At 44.8% G+C, this 9,114-nt stretch overlaps 1 pseudogene; it reads right to left on the minus strand.

Annotated features, from left to right (window-relative positions):
• Positions 1–323: 323 nt before the first annotated feature.
• On the minus strand, positions 324–1,839 carry LOC148519901 (zinc finger MYM-type protein 1-like; annotated as a pseudogene).
• Between the last annotated feature and the right edge of the window lie 7,275 nt (positions 1,840–9,114).

The following is a 9,114-nucleotide window of genomic DNA, read 5'->3' on the forward strand; positions in this document are numbered from 1 at the left end:
GTACTGCTGTGTTAGATTAACTTCCTGAAGTACATTACACCAGAAGTATAGGTAGCACAGAAAAGTGAAATCACAGACAGCAGGCAAAAGAGTTTGTGCTGCTCCCCTTGTGTCCAAATTTTCATGTAGATCGCAAAGAGCTTCGATCACCTCCAAAAACTTATCAAACTTCTCCTTAACTGGTGTAACAGCAGCATGATGAGCACTCCAGCGTGTTGTTGTCAGCCTTTTCACTGAGACTCCAGTATGTTCCATTAACACATCCCATCGATGGGTGGAAGCAGCAAAGAAAGAAAACATTCTTTCAAGAGTCCCAAAAAATGTCACACATGATGCATTTTCAGCAAAAGAGTGCTGACCACACAAATTAAGCGAATGGTCCACACATCCACTAAAAATAGCCTTCCTGTTCTTTTTTTAAGAATGGCTTGCACACCTCCATGGATTCCAGCCATAGTGGCAGCATTATCATAGCCTTGAGAGCGGCATATCATTATGTCCAGTCCATCATTTTCCAGTGTTTTAAGAATGTCAGACCTGGGGTCAGCAGCTGTTTTCCCCTTTAAAGGAAAAAATCCAAGAAATACCTCTTTTACTTCAACTTTCATATCATTGATTTTTACATATCTGATCACTTCAGACATCTGGTCAGTATGTGATATGTCAGGTGCGCTGTCAAACATGATCCCAAAACACTATGCACACTTTATGTCAATGACAAGCTTCTCCTTCACATGGTTTGCCAAGGCACGTATAAACTCATTCTGAGTGTTTGGTGCTAGATAAGAGAATGATACTTTAAGTTTACATGTGCTCTGTTTTAATCTCATAAGGTGCTCTTTCAGCACTGGATCATATTTTGACAGCATCTCAACCATCTCAAGAAAGTTCCCTTTATTTAATGAAGTTTCATCTTCCTTGTGGCCATGGAATGCTAGATTCTGCTTGGCAAGAAACATTGTTATATCAAGCAATCTGTGTGCAAGATGTCCCTCCACTTTTTCTTCTCCATTTCCATTAAAGAAATACTTTTGACATCAATAGTTTTGTGCAGCCTAAGTCCTGCTGCTAATGTTTTCCACTTTTCGAGGCAACATAGGTGCTCTTCGGATGTCTCATGGTTATATACTTTAGGGTTCAGTTTCCACCACATCTGAAACCCAGTCACAAATTTGGATGTCGTACTTGTAGTACTAACTGCAAACAGTCGGCAGCAAAAACAGTATAATTTGTTGCTGACAACTGAGTAAATCATCCAAGACCGTAGAATTTTCTCGCCATTTGGCACCATCTTGTATAACCACTCTTTTGAAAGCTGACGTATACCACCCTTTGCTTTTCCATCTGAATCTTGCCTTGCCACTGCACTGAAAGGACCATCTTTGTTCTGGAAATAAGTACTTCCCTTTTTGATGATTTCAACCCGAAAAAGTGATCTGGAACTGGTATTTCCCAGAAAGAAACATCATGGAAAATTTGCAAATCTTTCTCCATAACATCACTCATCTCCGTTGCAGTATCAAGGCTAGAGTCACTTTCAGCACTTTCTTCTGCTTCACATTCTTCCATTTCCACTCCTTGTTTTTCTGCTGTAAATTCTGCAATTTCCACTTCTTGCTCTTCTGTAGAATGCACGCAATCATCAGAAGAATTAATATTATCAATTGGAGACTGACACGGAGGAGCTGTGTCTTTTGATGAACCCTGGCCATCATCCTGTCTTTTGACAAATTGAAGCATTGATCCAGCTTGCGTTTTCAGTGCTTTTTTTCTTGTTTCTTTTGCCTTCCTTTGCTGGCATCCACTTGGCCTCTTTGCTTTATGTACACCATGCAGCATGATTGAATATCACTGCACAATATAAAAATCCATAATAGAATTTTTTTGCAAAATAAAATAAAAATATGTAAAATGTAAATCTATTGTAAATAGTACAGGCAAAGGAAGGAAAACCTTGGACCATGTGATTCTGCTGTTACCCTGCCAGGTTAATTCAGGGCCGGATTAAGCCCTTGGGGGGCCCGGGGCATTTAATACAGAGGGGCCCTCCCCCTCTTCTCAGCACTGCCCCCTGGCTTTGCCTGCTGTGTGCCTCCTCCCCCAAACACTTTCATGAGGCAGCAGCGCAGGCAGGTGCTACCTGCACTGGGGGCAGACTTGGAAACCTCCTCCAGGCTCCATCACCAGCAGCAGCGTGCCATTTTGTCATGTTGCTGCTGGGAGAGCTGCTGCTGGCAGCTGAGGCTGGAGAGGAGTAGAATCGTCCTTGGACCTGTGGCAAACACAGGAAGGGGAGGGTTCTTCCTATAAATTATATATATATATATATATATATATTTATATATACACACACACTGTACATGAAAAGTCATGCACACTGATTGCAGCTAAATAGATTATCTTTTACCTTGTAGCCAATCAGGTCGGTTTTGATGATATTGGAAATTCAGCAGCACATACCTCATTGAGAGACAGGAGAAGACTTATGGAACATATTGTAGGTAGCGCATAATGCTGCAGCCATTACCCTGGAGGGAAATCCGCCTCCCAGACAGACAGTGGAGCATGGTGCCCACACTACTCACCTCCTGAAGTCAATAGCAATGGCATTGTGTAATGTACAGTCTCCCACCGACACTGGCTGCTAACTTGCAGGGGCTGCTGCGTGCGAGTCACAGTCTCTGCAGGGTAGAAAGTTAAACAGAGGAACTGGCATCCGCAGTGGGTTGATAGTAGAATCTATCCAACCTAACCATCAGCGGTGCTCAGGAGCTCGCTGTGATTGGGAGCTGAGTGGAAGGCAGAAAAGTCACATCCAGCCCTGGTTACATGATAGATTCAAGTCAGAGAGCTCTGCTCTGAGGAGCTGCCGCCTGCCACACATGCGCAGCAGTGCCGATCAAGCACCGCAAGCAGCGCAGTGACAGTCCCCAGCCGGTGTGAAAAGGAGTGTGTCCCATCGGACAGCAGTGCAAGTACTCGCTCAAGGTACCTCTGAGTATGGCTGGGAAGGGGGCCCCCTAAGAAAGGGGGGCCCGGGGGTACTAGCCTCCTATGCCCCCCCCTTAATCCGGCTCTGGGTTAATTACAAGTGCAGAACACTGCATGGGGAAGTTAATTTAAATATTTAAATATACCTTGTTAGTCAATGAGAAAAGGTGTGTATTTTACCCCTAAGTCAATATTGAAATCAATGCAGGGTTCAAAAACATGCAAAATTTAGAAATTGCAAACAAAACATTTTGAAAAACAAAAAAAAGTAATGTTAATATACACATACAGATGTGTCCTCATACGCCAGGTCGCTTAAGAATCTTCTAGCATTGGGCATCTTCTTTGCTTGTTTCTAGCTAAAAATGCATCCTAGTTGCAACGTAATGTGACTAGGACGTAAAAGGAGGATTAATTTGATATATGATACTTGGGGCCATAACTAGGGTAGTGCGACCAGTGCCATGGCACAGGGCACCGCAGGGCTGGGGGCGCTACTCGGGCCTGTCAATTTTCTTGTTTATTATCATTCTCACTTGTAGCTTCCTCTTCTTTTATCCCCAGCATCTCCTGGCCTCCCCTATCTCTTCCTTGGCCTTTCCCCAGGAGGCCATGGCCCTTTTTCAGGTGCACTATTTTATGTACCCATTTAAAAAATGGGGGGCACCAATGCTCTCTTATGACACTTTTTTATCTGTGTGCAACTGAGTCTCTGAATCTGTATATAAAGTGCAGTAGTAGCAGCTGCAGCTTTCTTGCAATACAAGCTCTGATCTGTATACTGACACAATATACAAGTGTTATATATCAAATTAATCAACACAGTCTCCTTGTGCGAACTATAATAGTCACATTGCATTGTGACTGAGACTCATTTTTAGCAAACAAAGAGCCCCATATGCTGTACCCCCAGCAGTGCCCCTTACACAGTTCCCCCAGTAGCGCCCCTTATACTTTACCACCAGTAGCGCTCCTTATGCAGTGCCTCAGTAGTGACCCTTATTCAGTGTGCCCAGTATGCAGTGCCCCAGTAATGCCCCTTATGTTGTGCCCTCAGTAGTGCCTCTTATACAGTATCCCCAGTAGTGCATCTTATACAGTGCCCCTTATACAGTACCCCCAGAAGTATGCCTTATACAGTGCCCCCAGTAGCACCCCTTACGCAGTGGCCCAGCAATGCCCCTTGAGCTGTTCCCCCCATAGTGCCCTTATACAGTGCCCCCAGTATTGCATCTCTTATGCAGTGCCCCAGCAATGCCACCTTAAGCTGTGCCCCCAGTAGTGCCTCTTATGCAGTGCCCCAGCAATGCCCCTTAAGCTGTGCCACCAGTAGCGCCTCTTATGCAGTGCCCCAGCAATGCCCCTTAAGGTTTGCCCCCAGTATTGCCTTTCTTATGCAGTGGCAGTGCCCCCAGCAATGCCCTTTAAACTGTGCCCCCAGTAGTGCCCTTATACAGTGCCCCATGGTGCAGTAATGCCCTTATACAGTGTCCCATAGCCCCCAGTAATGCCCTTATATAGTGTCCCATTGCCCCCAGTAGTGCCCTTATACAGTGCCCCATGGCCCAGTAGTACCCTTGTACAGTGTCCCATGGCCCGCCAGTAGTGCCCTTATACAGTGTCTCATGGCCCAGTAGTGCCCTTATGCAGTGTCCCATGGCCCTGTAGCGCCCTTCCATATACAGTGTCCCATAGCCCACAGTAGTGCCCTTATACAGTGTCCCATAGCCCCCAGTAATGCCTTTATATAGTATCCGATTGCCCCCAGTAGTGCCCTTATACAGTGCCCCATGGCCCTGTAGTGCCCTTATACAGTGTCCCTTAGCCCCAGTAGTGCCCTTATACAGTGTCCCATAGCCCCCAGTAGTGCCCTTATACAGTGCCCCATAGCCCCCAGTAATGCCCTTATATAGTGTCCCATGGCCCCCAGTAGTGCCCTTATACAGTGCCCCAGCATGGAACTCCAATGGTGGCCCAGGCCCCCAGTAATCCCCCTTATACTGTGCCCCTCCCTGTGCAGTGACTCAGTACTTACCTCTGGGTGTGTCCGTGTGGGGTGCGCACTGTGCACTTAACTTGAGTCCTGGCTGGTTTTCTTGACACACAGTGCGCTAAGGCCCGTAGTCCCTCCTCCTTCTCCAGCAGGCTGAGCGGCTCCCAGAAGGACAAGTGTAGCCGGTGTGTGTGATGACGTCATCGCGGCCAGCAGCCAGAACCACACACAGGCACAGAGAGATCCTCTGTGCCTGTGTGTGGCTCTGGACGCCGGCCGCGGTGAGAGAATGTGCAGTGCAGGTCACCCCGGCGGCGGCGGGCAGACCAGAGGACCAGCAGGACGGATGTCACGCGGGTCTGCATATACAGTTAGTGTCTTCAGCAGCATAGTCTGTGGTGGTGCCGTGGGTGTGCGGCCCACAGGTGTGACGTGCTGCTCTTCTTGGTGTCACTCTCTTGAAGGGTGACACCTGCTGCGGGCTGCACCCCCCACACCCCCCTAGTGACGCCGCTGAATGTAAGCAACAATAATCTTACCTATATGTAGACACCCCGTGAGTGTTAGACACTGTTCAGCTGCCGGTGTCCTCGGCAGTGGCTGTCGGACTTCCGTCTGGGATCCAGCCCTGCCCCCGCACAGAAATAGTCCCGCTGTTACCATGGCTTCGTGGCATCAACATGGCAGTGACATATCCACCACCAAACAGTTTAAAATCTGGACAAATTAAAAAAATAATGATGTTAAATACTATAGTCACATCTTAACACATATGGATAAGCATCTTATTACCTATATTCTAGAGAAATTATTTCTATATCGAGTCCTAAAGTGACCCATTCAAACTTATAGCTATTCACAGTACAGAAACATCCTAATTGTAATTATTATCACAACATGATATTACAAATCGTATATAAGATGTTGCAGAGATGTTTTAATACTATTATGCTACCAATTAGCAAATATTCACCAAAGCATCTAGTTAAATACTGTATCTAAGTACAAAAAAACATCCAGTCCACGCGATTTCATTGTATCTAAGGTATAATTCCACTTAGTTTTCAGCTTGAGTATTGCCCCTTCTCTTGTCTTCTGGGACGTGGTCTATTATAATGTGTATAAAGCTGGAGAGACTATGGCCCTCAATCAGACCCGGACGCAAGTGGCCGTTCGTACGGTCAGCGTACGTAAAAAAATTTAAATTCAAGCACTCGCTCGTATTTTCGCTCGCAGCCAAACATCCTCCCCAAACTCAAGCGACCCCTCCTCTAACTAACGAGCGTGCCAAATAGCGAGCGTACATCTCCGAAGTGGCTTGAAGGGAACGCACGCACTAGTACTACCCGGAAGTTGGACTGTCAGATTTCGATTAACTGCTCGTTTATTCTGTCTACCTCCCTCAATCGTATCATGCCAATCAATATATCAATTCTCTAAATTGTTTTTTTTTTTTTTTAACACAATGTAATAAACTGTATTCCTGTCCGTGTTTGTGTTTACCCGCAGAATACGTACGGCTTAAACATTCGCTTTTATTTGTCAAAATACATGTTAGCCCCAATTAAATAATTGTTCTATTTGTTTTTCTACCCGCATATTTCCCGGAGTTCATTTCTTTATTTAAATTTGCTTACGCATGTCACTGCATCAAGCCTATCATAAGTCTCAAGAGATTTCTGGCCCTGTCGAACACATGACTCATACACTAACTAATAGAATTGGTCCTGTTAATTACCCAAATACATTAGCCAATCAAAAAATTTTGGGGCACTTTATTAAAAATGATTGTTAGTAAAAACACCATTGCCATCATGAGAGCCTCCGCATTCACCAGGCGCGAGCTGCTGGTGCTAACGGAGGTCATGGATAGGCGGATCACCAGCCAGCCTCCACCCATCACCAACCGCGTAAAGCGTTCCGCATATGCGGAGGTACGGGCCCGCCTGCGCTCCTTTGGCTCATGCCGCCAGATCGGGCAGCTGGAGCGCAGGTGGTCGGACCTGCAACGGCGGACGCCCCGCTTGCTGGCATGCTTTCGCATGCAGATCGCCGAAAGTAACTTTTATGGACTGTGGTTTTCATGTTTTTCTTTGTGGCCCTAACTGCGTGTGCATGTTTTCCCTTAATTTCATATTTATTCATTGTACTCATATCTGCATGGCCATGTTTTCCCTGTATTTCATATTTATTCATTGTACTCATATCTGCATGGCCATGTTTTCCCTGTATTTCATATTTATTCATTGTACTCATATCTGCATGGCCATGTTTTCCCTGTATTTCATATTTATTCATTGTACTCATATCTGCATGGCCATGTTTTCCCTGTATTTCATATTTATTCATTGTAATCATATCTGCATGGCCATGTTTTCCCTGTATTTCATATTTATTCATTGTACTCATATCTGCATGGCCATGTTTTCCCTGTATTTCATATTTATTCATTGTACTCATATCTGCATGGCCATGTTTTCCCTGTATTTCATATTTATTCATTGTACTCATATCTGCATGGCCATGTTTTCCCTGTATTTCATATTTATTCATTGTACTCATATCTGCATGGCCATGTTTTCCCTGTATTTCATATTTATTAATTGTACTCATATCTGCATGGCCATGTTTTCCCTGTATTTCATATTTATTCATTGTACTCATATCTGCATGGCCATGTTTTCCCTGTATTTCATATTTCTTCATTGTACTCATATCTGCATGGCCATGTTTTCCCTGTATTCCATATTTCTTCATTGTACTCATATCTGCATGGCCATGTTTTCCCTGTATTTCATACTTATTCATTGTACTCATATCTGCATGGTCCTTTTTTTGGGGGGGGGGATTCGAAAATGGTGTTTTTCGCGGATTTGTGTTGAAACTAACCACATTTTGTTTCACATCTTTTAGGGGCCCAGCGAAGACTACGCCGTCATCGTCCGGCCAGACGGCTCTCACGGCCACTCTCCCCAACCCCCAGCCAACACTCCACTACCACTAATTCCCCTATTCCCCACTCCTCCCCAGCCTTCCAAGACCCTGTGGCAGAAATTTCGGGGCTCCTTCCCCTCCATCCCAATTCCCCCTCTCCTCCAACCACCCCTCTTAGAATAACCCCCTCCCCGGAGTCGGTAATTACCCCGCCCCGATCTTTGGGGAATGGAGGCACCTCCGAGGAGGACAATGGAGGGCCTTCCGGAGCTGGCGTTGTATCTTCCGGTATGTTTTTCTTTGCGTTTTTTTATCGACACAAACTGTTTGTATGTAATCATGTGTGGTTCCTTTTTTGGGGGGTTTTGGCTACACTTTTGGGGATTTTGCCGATTGCCTTTACCTGTTACTGCTGATTTCAACATACACATATCACACCTGTCGGAATTTGTACATTGGCCTTGTATTTTTGGCCTACACCATTTTTGGTTGATGTGTTTTAATGGTGTAATTATGGTTTTTTTTATTGTTCAAATTTTTGATGGGTTTTGGTTTTGGCTTGTTTTTTAATGTGGTTTCAGTATTGTTTTATTAATCCCCACACTTTTCTCACCCACAGAGGAACAGAGGCGTCGGGCAGAATTATCCGCCTGTGTGGCCCGGATGCGCCACAATATAATCGGTGTGCTGGTGGTCCTTGACCATATGTCGGTCCTCCTTAGGGATTAGTTGTTTTTTTTTGGCCATTTTATAAATAAAGTGTTATTTTCTAAGTAACGTTCTGGCTCATTCGTTTTTTCTAAATCACAGATTGTTTACCCTGACATAAGTAGACTGTTCCTGCAAGGATTACCATTTTTTGACACTAAGATTGTGTGTTGTATTTTTATGTAAAACAGCCACAAGAAACACATAACAGTAACAATCTCATTTCCCTTTTTTGGTGTAGTCCCAATTAGATATTACTACATTTTACAGGTTCCTAGTTGGGGTGCAAGCTGCTTAGGCCAATCTTACGAAGCCAAATGATTGTACAGGCTTCCTTTTGGTGTTGGTTTGGACCCTGAAAACATATTACATTTTAGCTCAACTGGCAGTACTGGATTACCCCTTAGTCAAATGTAACGTGTGTGAACCTGGTTACACTTGCTTGTAACGTTCCAAAAAAGGTACAACATTTCACTCTCAAAACATTT

The sequence above is a fragment of the Taudactylus pleione genome, unplaced genomic scaffold (genome assembly GCF_031769625.1).
Source record: "Taudactylus pleione unplaced genomic scaffold, aTauple2 ptg000179l, whole genome shotgun sequence".
In the NCBI taxonomy this organism is placed as follows: Eukaryota; Metazoa; Chordata; class Amphibia; order Anura; family Myobatrachidae; genus Taudactylus; species Taudactylus pleione.